We start from the raw sequence: 12,579 nt of genomic DNA, 5'->3' as shown, positions 1-12,579 counted from the left end.
GGTACCAAGACCACCTAATGGGAAGAGATAGTCTTTTTAGTAAATGGTGCCAGATGAATTGGGTATCTGAATGCAAAAGAAAAACTTGAACCCTTACTTAACACTAAATGCAAAAACTAATCCAAAATGGGTCAAAGACCTAATTATAAGACTTAAAACTATAAAACTCTTAGAGGAAAACATGGAACAAAACTCATGACATTTAATTGGGTCTTTGTTATAATACCAAAGTCACAAGCAATCAAAGAAAAAACAAAAAAATCAGACTTCAAAAATCTAAACATTTTGTACATCAAAAACCTGTACCAACATGGGAGGGTGTTTGGCATATTGGTTAAGACATCGCTTGGAAGCCTGCATCTGATTTTGGAGTGCCTACTAGGAGTCCTGCTTCCGCTGCTCATTTAGCTTTTTCCTAATGGACACCATGGGAAGGCAGCAGTGGGAAAAAACATCCTGTGAAGCCTCGATTCCTAGTTCCCTGTCACCCACATGAGAGACCCAGACTGAGTTTCTGGCTCCTGGCTCCAGCCTCACCCAGCCATGGCTGTTACAGGCATTTGGGAAGTGACCAGCAGATGGAAAAATCCCATTCTGCCTCTCTGCCTTTCAAGTAAAATGAAAAAATAAAGTCTATACTAACAGAGTATAAAGGCAATCCACAAAACGGGGAAAGTATTTGTAAATCATATTTCTGATAATGGATTAATACACAGAAATATAAGAATTCTCGTTAAAATGATCAGTTTAAGTTCATAATTGATCAAAAAGATAGAATTAAGTGTCAATGGGATTACATAAATAATACCAATGTCTACAAATAATAATTGATAGAATTTAAAAGGAGAGAATGATCCAACATGGGAAGTGGGATACACAGCAGACTCATAGAATGGCAAATGCCCTAAACAGCACTCGGGCCTCAGAATCAGCCCTTAAGGCATTCAGATGTGGCTAAAAAGCCCATGAGAGTTTCACAGGCATGGAAAGGCAAGACACAGTGGCAAAAAAAAAAAAAAAATGACCTAAATGAAAGATCTCTGTGAGATCCCAGTGGAAAAAACGGGCCATCGAAGAAGGAGGTACCTTTCTCTGAAGGGAGGAGAGAACTTCCACTTTTGAATATGGCCTTGTCTAAATAAGATAGGAGTTGGTGAACTCAAGAGGCTTCCATAGCCTTAGTAGCTCATGACAAGAGCCTCGAGTGATTACTGAGGCCATAAATAAGAGTGTCAATCATTAAATCAACAACGGGAGTCACTGTGCACCTGCGTCCCATGTAGGATCTCTGTCCTTATGTGTTGTACTAGGCGAATTAATGGTAAAACTACTACCCAAACAGTACTCTATACTTTGTGTGTCTGAGTGGGTGCAGTCTGTTGAAATCTTTACTTAGTATATACTAAGTTGATCTTCTGTATATAAAGATAATTGAAAATGAACCTTGATGTGAATGGGATGGGAGAGGAAGGGGGAGATGGGATGGTGGTGGGTGAGAGGGAGGTTATGGGGGAAAAAGCCATTATAATTCAAAAATTGTACTTTGGAAATTTGTATTTACTAAATAAAAGTTGAAAAATAACAAAACAAAGCCAACAAAAGAATTATTAAAAACCCAACAACAAAAACAACTCAATTAAAAACTGGGCAAAGGACTTAAGTAGATATTTCTCCAAAGAAAATAATTTTTAAAAAATATTTATTTGAAAGTCAGAGTTACAGAGAGAGAAGGAGAGGCAGAGAGAGAGGGAGAGGTCTTCCTTCCATTAGTTCACTCCTCAATTGACTGCAATAGCTGGAGTTGCACCAATCCTAAGCCGGGAGCCAGGAACTTCTTCCAGGTCTCCCACGTGAGTACAGGGGCCCAAGGACTTGGGCCATCTTCTACTGCTTTCCTAGGCCACCACAGAGAGCTGGATCAGAAGTGAAGCAGCCGGGACTCGAACTGGCATCCATATAGGATGCTGGCACTGCAGGCGGCAGCTTTTCCCACTACACCACAGCATCGGCCCCAAGAAAACAGATTTTTTTACAAATGGCCAGTAAGTACCTGAAAATGTGCTCAACATCCATAAATATTAAATTTAATAAAATAAAAACTATAATAATACAAACCACACCAGCATGGCTACTATCAAAAATACAAGCAAACCAGACAACAGCAAGTGTGACAAAGATGTATATTGTTAAAGGGAATGGAAACTGGTGCAGTCATTGTTGGCTTATTTAAAAATTAAAGATTACTGTTTTAGGATCCAACAATTCCACTTCTGCGTATGGACAGAATTGAAAGTAAACTTCAAAGAGATACGTGTATGCCCATTTCCAGGCAGCGTCATTCTCAACAGCTAAAATTTGGAAGCAACCTGTGTCCATCGATGGGCAAATGGATCAGAAAAACATGGCCTGTGCAAACAATGAACATCATGGAGCATTTTCAAGGAAGGAAATTCTGACATATGCTATAACATGGATGAACTTTAAGGACATTACGCTAAGTGAAATGAATTGATCACAAAAGCACAAATACTGTGAGAAACTACTTAGAAACAGTCAAGTTCATAGAAATAGAACTTACAACAGTGGCTACAGAGATACAAAGTAGAACAGTGGGGGTGGGAAGGAAAGGGAGTTAGCATTTAACGGGTGCAGAGTTTCAGGTGGGGAGAATGAAGAAGTTCTGGAGGGGTGGCGATGATGGGTACACAACACTGCAAATGTCCTTAATGCCACTGAACAGTGCATGTCAATACCGTGGGACAGACACGTTTTCTAGAATGTACATTTTAGCACGTTCGTTTCCGACGTGGAGTTAGTAGAGCAGAAGGCATTAGTGAAACAGTGAGTCTGAAGAGGGCATTTCTCCGCACCCTTGCTACGGTTTAGCTCCCACTCACAAAGCTCAGGAAGAATCGATGTTGAAACCCAAAACAGCCCTTCCACAAAGTGCTGGCCGCCGCGAGGATCTTGATCTCTGTCCCTGAACAAATCTTCCTCTCAAGTTTGTTGTCCCACTTTGATGTGTGCCCCCGGCCAGCAAGGCGCCCGACGGAACTGTGCGAGCTCCTTGTCTTGCCCCCGACCCCGGGGGTGACCCGGCGTGTCCGGGACTCCTGGCTGAGGTAAATGATACGGCACAGCGATAAAGGCAACTGTCAGATCTCTCCCTTTTATCTCCCGCCATCCCCTGCGAAGTGTCTCTCCCCTGTCCCCTCCTCCCAGGTATCAAACACCCAGATAAAGGGGAAGGGAGTTATCTGAAGCATTGTGTGCCCCCGTAAGAAATCCAATTATTTATGGTCACTGGAGACATTTTCTGTTAAGTGTGTTAGTGGATGACCTAAATGTACAGTTTTCCGTCTTCCATGGACACAGCTCTTCCTTTATCCTTAGAATTTAACCAGTCCTTTCCCTCCTTCAAGGCAAAGACAGAAGGTAGTGAAAACACGGTGGTATCCAGGTATGACGCAGGGAAGGCATGGGATATTGAAGCTTTCTTCTTTAGCTTTTGCTTTCAAAAATGTTTTTGCTCTGAGAACTAAAGCTGATGTAATTTGTTTTCAAGGGCAGAGAAATACAGAGTAGGGTGGAGAGATGGAGAGAGAAAGAGCGGGGAAAGAGATTTCTCATCTGCTGGTTTACTTCCCACTTATCCATAATGGCGTAGGGGTCCAAAGCTAGCAGCCAGGGATTCAGTCCAGGTCTCTCTTGTGGGTGGCAGGGACCCAATTACTTGAGCCACTACCTGTTGCCTCCCAGGGCCGACATCAGCAGGCATGTGGAACCAGGAGCCAGAGCTGGGGACTGAACGCAGGCACTCCTACATGGAGCACAGGCATCTCAGTCACTAAGCCAAACGCCTGCCCCAACCGATGTGATTTTTCAAGTGATAACTGAGCACGTCCGTCCGTATTCCAGAGGACGCCTGCTTCGAGTCATGCTCCGTCAAGGGTAGGGAAATAACACAAGGCATTCAGTCATGGCAGCCACTCTGCAGTCGACCTGGGTAAAGCACGGGCAGAACCCCGAATTCACAGGAGGGAAGTTTCAAATCCCACTCAGGAATCTTTAGGTGGACCAAAAGATTAGTTTCGTTTTCTGGAAAGTCTTCAACCTACCTCACCCTTGGTGCCGATGGCTTCAGAGCAGTGGGCGACCAGCACACTCAGCCAGCACCAGTGCACAGATGGACTCTGGGCTGGGTGCAGTGGAGAGAGGCAGGGCCTTTGAGGCTTGGCCCTAGAGAGCGTCTCACGTCAGGTGGCTCCAATCAGCTGTAGGAAAAGCACTACTGCAGGTTCCCTTGGAGCCTTTTTGCCAGTGAAGATCCCAAGGAGCAGCTGAGGAACCAAAGACCAGGGTGGGAGACGGGCAACAGATTCCTCTGAGTGTGGTCTGTGCCCTCTCTGGCCTGCCATGTTCAGAGACGATGCGAAACAGCAGGAGGCTCTAGGTCCACTTGCCAACTCCACCCTCCCCTAGCAGGATCAGCTGGCTAATTAAAATGCTTTCTCAAGGCTCAGTATCTTCACCTGTGAAATGGGGATAATTTTCACCTTCAAGGTCGTAGTGGGAATTAAGTGACCACGTATGTATCTCAGGAGCAAGTGCCCGTCCTACTACAAGGCTTAGCAAATCTGAAGTTCTCATCTCTCCCTCTTCCCTTCAGTTTCCATCAAAAAGAGAAGATTCTGGTTTATATGAGCTAGTTCATATTCCTTCATAGGGTTTTGTTCCCTTTTCTAGAGATAAACTGGATTGAAAGCTAATTTGCAAATGAATATAAAATGTACTACAACCACCGCTGTGTAAACGTTAAATATGAAGAGCGAGGAAACCTAATGGTACGTCAAGGGAAAATAAAAAGTTACGCGCACACTCAAACTTTACAGCTCACGGAAATTTCTTTGCTCTTGAGAAACTGATTAATCACTCTCTTCTCCTACTTCCTTTGCCAACCAAGTTTCACTGTGCTTTATTTAAGGTTCCATGGGAGGATACCAGCGATACAGAAGCTGTTCTTTGTCTCTGAGGGTGGGCTCCATCAGGCACACGGCCCAAGAGAATTAGAAAACAATAAGGCTCTCAGAGATGCTTCCGTGGAAGATTAATGCGCTCTGGTCTGCTGCAGCCAAAGGAAAGGGTAGTTTTTGAACGTGGCTTGTTCGTGGTGTCGGTGCCAGGCTGGGGGTGCTTTGGAGGTTTGGTGACGGAAGCAGCAGGGGTGAAGGCAGCCTAATTTGGGAAGAAAATAAATGTAAAATGACTTTAAAGGATGTGTTGTTTCCAGAGATCATCATCTTGCAGTTAAGTACAAAATGTACTTTCGTGTTAGTACCTCCTTAAAACTAAGAAAGTCAGTCATTCTCAATAAGTAAGCAGACAAGACTAGATGGCGTTAAATATCAAAGCTAATCTGATGTCTGGCATCTGAGCCAAGGCTTCCTCCACAAGCGTGGGTGGTGGGTGGCAGATATTCCCGACTTGGATTGTCACGAGCCTTGAGTTTGGGGTGTAACAGCAACCCAGGGGGCCCGTGAACGGTGAGTCAGAATCTCCCGGAGAAAGAGTGCTCCCCTGGGAGGGGGGTCCCTGCTGTGTCCCCTGGTATGTCGTAGGGGCACAAGAAAGGGCTGTTGACCTGCGGCTTTCCTGTTGCAGAGCCCATTAGTGTGTGTAGACAATGATGCGCTAGGGTAACAGAGGTGCTGAAATCACAGTGATCGCACACCACGCAGGGTCGCCCCCAGCTCTCCCCAGCTTCGCTGCGGGCAGGTGGCCCCCCAGGACAGTGGCCTCCACACCGTGGAGCCACCCTTCAGCCAGGGAGCAACGCTCTTCCGCTCACTTCTCCCTAGCCCTGGCCACTGGCCACCTGCAGGGGCTAAGTGCAACAGCGCACAGCTGAACTTCAGCAAACCTACCTTTCAATGCTATTGGCTGGAGGTGCCCTCCTCACTTGGCTCCAGTGGACTTGAGAGGAAGAAGCGGGACTAACTGGAATTCTTTATTAAAGGGCTAGTCACCTATTTCTCTCCCAATCGTGTGAGTGCAGAAGGGGTGCCTATTTGCTTTTGAACAGAAAAAATTCAGCACAGTTGGCTACAGCAGCAGGAGCTATGAGCTCAGAAAAGGCTTGGCTACTGTGTGGTCCACTGTATGGCAGCAATTTGAGGGATAAACTTGAAGCTTAGGATGCCAATCGATATTGCTTGATATAATAAATACTCATCAGCCGACAAAGTCAGCATCCTATTTACCAATGTCCACTTTCTCTTGCAAAGTATTTCTGGAACCCAGTTGGATTTAGTTTCCCAGGACTGCATTGCTTCTGGTAAAAGCCAATAGCCAGACCCAAGGGCTTATCTGGAACGCACCGACATCTGGGACCACAGATAGTGAAAAATGGGACGGTCCCGGGAAGCGCAGATGGCTGCGAGCTTTTCAGGTTTGAGATCAGTCGCGCCTGTGCCAAGCCATTTCCTTTTATGAACTTTTAATGCTCCCTGGCATCCTTGAAAAGTGCAATGAAGATGAAAAAGTCTTCATCGGTGTTGGCGCGCCCGTGCAGCCCGCCGGCCGCGTGGTCCTGTCCAGTACGCACGGCTCCCACAGGCTATGCTTCAAGGGGACGGACACTGAGGACAAAGCCTCTCGCTGCTGTCGCTCCAGCTCCGGTGGTCATCCGTCAGCAGCCCATTCCCAGCCATTCGCCGCTGGGCCCTGTTGTGGCGCCTGGAGGTGAAGCCGCGGGCTGCAAGGCCCAGGCCCGTGCCCACGTCTCCCAGGGCCGGGGGCACAATCGGAGTGCGACAGCACATTAGCCTTTCCCCTCCGGGCAGTGCCCTCACTTGATGTGTTGGCTGCCTGGACTCTGTGTTTCTCACCCTGCGCCGCTCCCCTGCCTCTGCCAAGCCTCCCTCCAAGGCGAGAGACCCAACCGAAGCCACCTGCAAGGCGCCCCTCCCCTCAAGATGGCAGAGTCCCAGCAGCCCAGCGCAGCCGCTCAGGACCTCCGGCTACCCCCAGACCTGGAGGGAAAATGCGCCATCCTGGGCACCCGTGTGAGTGGCGGCTGGAGAAGAAGCCCAAAGGGAGAGAGGAGGGGCTCAGGGGCCAGAGACAGGCGCAGACGAGCATCCGGGAAGCTGCGGGCACAAGCCCTGGCCCCCGGGAAATGGGGAATCCTGCAGGTTTCGCTCGTCTGTTCCTTCGTGGGAGATCCTTCCCTCCGGTTCTGGCTCCCTTCTCCCTTCAAACCACAGGAACTAGTAACACCTGAGGAGCAGACTGCAGGGCAAGGTAGAGATGCCTCCTCATCTGTGAAGCCTTCCTGGATTGCTCAGGCCCAGCTCTTCACTCGCAGGGTTCCCCTACCAGCTCCCGAGCTGCCCACCGGCAGGGACTGTATTTGGTTCCCGATTGCCTCCTCAGCGTCCCCACTGTAGTGCCAGGGACAAGATGGGACATCAGTAACTATTTCACAAATGAGTTAACAAGTGGTTGAGGGGAGCAAGTGACTGCCCATCAAGACACAGTGCTGCGTGTGGCATCCTTCAGCCGAGAGGAGAGGGACCGGAGCCCAGGCTCTGCTTTCCCTTGTGGAGGGGCAGGAAGATTCAGCCTTCCTGGACAACACGTGGGAAGCGTGGTGATCACACGCAGACCATTCTACTCCCTTCCACGGCCTCTCTGGCCACTGGGTGTTCTTGATTTCCTATGAATCCTGCTTTAAAATTGGTTTGGGTATTAATTTGTGTAAGATAACATGCATACTTATTAACAATGAGTCTTTCAAACTGTGTGTGTGTGTGTGAGAGAGAGAGAGAGAGAGAGAGAGAGAGAGAGAGAATATTGTTCTCTGCTGGAGTACATCCCTGGCCAGCTGTCGGAGAAGCTGGAATGAGGTGTGGAGGGGTGGGGTGTGGTCAGTGCTGGGAGCAGGTGCCCAGGCCACGGTGACTACTGCTGTGGGTGCTGACAGCAGGTCCTGAAGGACTCAGATGACACGGAATGCCTGGTGGTTTCATGAACTTCTGCTTCTGATCGTATCTGAAACTTAAGCGTTGTTTCATAGGCCACAGAATATCCTGACAGCCTAAGTACACTTGCAGAGCCATCATAGAACAGTATCATTCCCATTTTTAAATAAAGATTTATTTATCAAAAAGAGTTACAAGGATGACAGGAGAACACACAGAGAGAGAGATATTCCATCTGCTGGTTCACTCTCGGATGGCTGCAACGGCCAGAGCTGGGCCAGGCCAAAGCCAGGATCCAGGCGCTTCATCAGGCCTCCCTGTGGGTAGCAGGGGTCCGAGGACTTGGGCCATCTTCTGCTGCTTTTCCCAGGCCATTAGCAGGGAGCTGGATTGGAAGTGGAGCAGCGGGAACTCACATCGGTTCTGATACAGGAAGGATGCTGTTATCTCGGGCAGCACCTTTACCTGCTGTGCCACCATGCCAGCCCCTGACCGCTCACATTTCTAAGGAAACAGACTCTGATTTACATGTTCTGAGTGACAGCTCTGTGGATAATTTGAGGAGCTGGTTTTCGGGAAATGGACATTTTGCAACCTCCCCTCATCATCCCACTCCTCTTGTCCGTTGTAAGTCTTCAACTCAACGACTCGTATTGAAGAGAAGGCAACCTGAGGGCCATGGGACCCAACAGGATTCTTACCAGCTAGCAGCACAATGCCACCAAGCCCACCCGCAGGCCAGGCGGTCCTGTGACTGTGTCTCAAAGTCTCCTTAGTCACGGGCTATCCCCGATGGCACAACCCCGGCCCACTGGCGACTCTGCCTTCTCTGTTCCCTATTCCACAGCTCTTCACGACAGTTCCTCCTGCAAAGCTCACAGACTGGCTCTGGTGGGCTGCATATGGTGCCCGGACACACTTTCTCTGCCGCACTCCGCAATTTTGAAACTTCTCAGTAGGTGCTGACATTTTTGGAAAACCTTGCATTTCAGCAATTCTAGATTCTCGTCTCCCTAAAAATCAGAAGAGGTGGTAACATGTGGACCCACTGAACTCAAATAGGAGCAAAAGTGACTGTCTAACAAACTGGTCATCATAATAGTCATGGCTAGTCGTATAAAATGGTGCACACCATGGCCCTCTTAGACGCTCTGCACACATTCCATCATTTTGCCCTCACCGCAGTCCTATGAGGTGGACACTGTGATGAGCTTCTGTCTTTAGATGAGGAAAACAAGGCACAGTGAGATCAGGTCACTTGCCCAAAGTCACACACAGCTTTACCTGCCAGAGGCAAGATTGGAGGCACGCAGCCTATACAATAAATGTAGTCAGCCTCCCAAATGACCCCGGGTAGCAACAAACCATCGTAGGGATATGAGTGTCTAGGTGTGAAATTTATTGGAATTAACCCCTAACAGTCAGAAGTTGTGCGGGATCTGGAACCAGATTATCTCCGTTTGAATCAGGACTTTGAGCATTTCACTTAGGGGAATTTGGGCAACTTGATCTTAAACACTTTAAGCCTTGGTCTCATCTGTAAATTGCTGCAGGAGTGGTGGCAGGAGAAGTCTGCAGCCCCAATCACTGGAGTCTGTGTCTCATCCCCAAGTGATGTGGCAAGTTCTTCCTCCAGGGTCTTGAGAAATGGCGCAACTCCCACGTCACGGTTCCTTGTGTCGCAGCCTCTCCTCTCCCGTCGGGTCACAGCTTCTCCTCAGTCTCAAGTGCCTCGAGAGTGTTGCGTCCTTTTGTGTTGCATCTCCTCTTCTCTGCCAGGTTCTCTGTCTCATGACCACAAAGAATGAGGCACACAGACAAGGAAGAGTGAGCAAAGCAAAAGACGTTTATTGAAAGAAGCAGAGAGGAAGGGGGGGGGAGGAGGAAGAGGAAATATGCTAACAAGGGACTCTATGTGAACCAATCAGAGGACTGACATCAGAGCAGCCTATTTTGCATGGAAGTTTGCAGAGTGTTCCATCAGGTTCAAGATGTTTTGCAGATGCAACATCTAAAGATTACATTGTAGATTTTCTCCCTTCTCCCCTCCTGGAGGGTTACTCCATTTATATTTCTTCCTTCCTTTTCAGGGGCCCCTGGAGTTCCTATCAAAATGAGAAAATAGTACCTTCCCGGTGGACTGTTTAGACTTCACAGAATTAAATGATGTAACCAAATCTCTAGCACAGCTAAGCAGAGGCATAGAATAAGCACTCAAAGGGTGTTCGTATTATTTTGTCTGGGTAACTGTTAGCACTGAAAACTTTATACTTGCTTAAGAAAAGTCTCAAACTGGTGCAGAATACTTTCACCAATTTCCAGCATTTTGTAAATCAAAAGAAATACTTAAAGACAAAAGTAATGTGATATATTTTCTAAGAATGGTACTACAAGACTGCTTAGCTGGGGAGCCTCATTATATAACATAAAACAGGAGTTTAGTTTGAGTCTTTGGCAAGTATTTACTGAGTGTCTACTCTGTTGTATTCATCATTGTATCTTTAATGTTAACCTGGCTCATAGTAGGAGTTCAGATACATCTTGATAGAATGAGTAAAAGATACAAAATAGAAGTTAACAAAACTTTTTGTCCTAAAAGGTCAGAAGCCGGAAAGGATTCTCAGAATCAGTTCAGTGAGTAAACAAACAAAAAAGTATAATCAAATAAATTGTCCTTGTTCTGATCAGAATGCATCAATGCTAATGAAAACAAGCTGCAGACCCCTTCTGACATATTTTATACTGTTGAAAGATAAACATTTGTGCTGCAAGCCACAAATGGGTTGAAACTCCGAAGAGGACTTTATAAGCCATCTGCTATTCTCCTAATGAGGCTAGTAACTATCATTGTTTACAGGGAGGCACCAGGGGTCAGGGTATTTGTTATAATGAGGCTGCAATGCATTACTGCAGGAACTAAAAGAGCCTTTCTTCACAAGGGCTAATTACAAATATAATAAAACAACATTTGAAAAATTGTCTTGAGGTCCACTGAGAGGCCTGACTTGGCAAGAGAAGTACACGCATAGTACCTGCTCCGTTTCACTTTGTGAATTCCGACTACAGAAGCCGTATCATATTGACCTAGTAACAATACAAGGCCACCAAGGGGTCCTTTGCTTTAGATCACTTAACCACAGTATGCTTTGCAAACCATCTGGATTGCTAAGACGTGTGCTGCCAATCTATGCTTCAAATATGTAAACTCTTAGCAAGACACACAGGGGGTACGTGGGGTGTGTGTGTGTGTGTGTGTGTTTGAATAATGTTACTTTAAAGCCCTACCTTTCCAACACGCTAACAAAAGCTTCTGCCTTAATGAATTCAGTTCAGGGGTGGAATATGAGAAGTTGTTTGCTTAAAATCCTAGAAACACGGTCCCATATTGAACTCGAGTTGGAAGAGGCGAGTCCAGTCTCAAAATGGAGGTAAAACTGCCGCCCGGTCGCCCCCAGCCCGACTCCAGCCGTCGCCGCCGCCGCCGGGGGGAGGAGGGCCATGATCCAAAGAAACCAGAGCAGTTGAAGAAACTGTTTATTGGTGGTCTGAGCTTTGAAACTACAGATGATAGTTTGAGAGAACATTTTGAGAAATGGGGCACACTCACAGATTGTGTGGTAATGAGAGACCCCCAAACGAAATGTTCCAGGGGCTTTGGTTTTGTGACTTACTCTTGTGTTGAAGAAGTGGATGCAGCAATGTGTGCTCGACCACACAAGGCTGATGGGCGTGTTGTGGAACCAAAGAGAGCTGTTCTAGAGAGGATTCGGTAAAGCCTGGTGCCCATCTAACAGTGAAGAAGATTTCTGTTGGTGGTATTAAAGAAGAGACAGAGGAATATAATTTGAGAGACTCCTTTGAGAAGTATGGCAAGATTGAAACCATAGAAGTTATGGAAGACAGGCAGAGTGGGAAAAAAAGAGGATTTGCTTTTGTAACTTTCGACAATCATGATACAGTTGATAAAATCGTTGTTCAGAAATACCACACTATTAATGGGCATGGTTGTGAAGTGAAAAAGGCCCTTTCCTAGAAACAGAGTGGCTTACTAAACTGCTTATTTTCAATTGGCAATTTTGGTATCCTAGAAATGTAGTCTGGATACTAATTGTTTTCATCCATATATGGTGGCAATGCCTTCACCATCCTTTGGAGAAAAGAATTGGCCCATTGCCTTCATTATTAAACCATATTAGTTCATTTTTCCTCGGCCACCCAGACTAAAAAAACATGGTGTCCAGCATGAAGGGGTTCTTACAACGTATCATACTGGTAGCACTGTCAACACCTAAATAGCAAAAATTAAAGAGTTTTTCTGTTTACTAAAACTGCCCAGTGAGTCTGGTGTTTGTGGTGCAGTGGGTTCAATGCAGCTTGCAATGCGTACATCCCATATCTGCATCTCACCCAGCCTCCTGCTAATGCGCCTGGGAAAGCAGTGGAAGACAGCCATGTACCTGGTCTCCTGCCAGCCATGTGGGAGCTCCAGATGGGGTTTCTGGCTGCTGGCTGCAGCCTGGCCCAGCTCTGGCTGTTACAGCCATTTGGGGAGTGAACCAGCAGATGGAAGATCTCTCTCTCTCTCTCTCTCTCTCTC

General features: G+C 47.0%; 1 pseudogene; it reads left to right on the top strand.

The window, feature by feature from the left end:
• Positions 1-11,363: 11,363 nt before the first annotated feature.
• Positions 11,364-12,015, top strand: LOC133775146 (heterogeneous nuclear ribonucleoprotein A3-like; annotated as a pseudogene).
• Positions 12,016-12,579: the final 564 nt, after the last annotated feature.

The sequence above is a fragment of the Lepus europaeus genome, chromosome 16 (genome assembly GCF_033115175.1).
Source record: "Lepus europaeus isolate LE1 chromosome 16, mLepTim1.pri, whole genome shotgun sequence".
Lineage (NCBI taxonomy): Eukaryota > Metazoa > Chordata > Mammalia > Lagomorpha > Leporidae > Lepus > Lepus europaeus.
The sequence above is the reverse complement of the archived record's forward strand: the minus strand, read 5'-3'. Positions and strand labels throughout refer to the sequence as shown.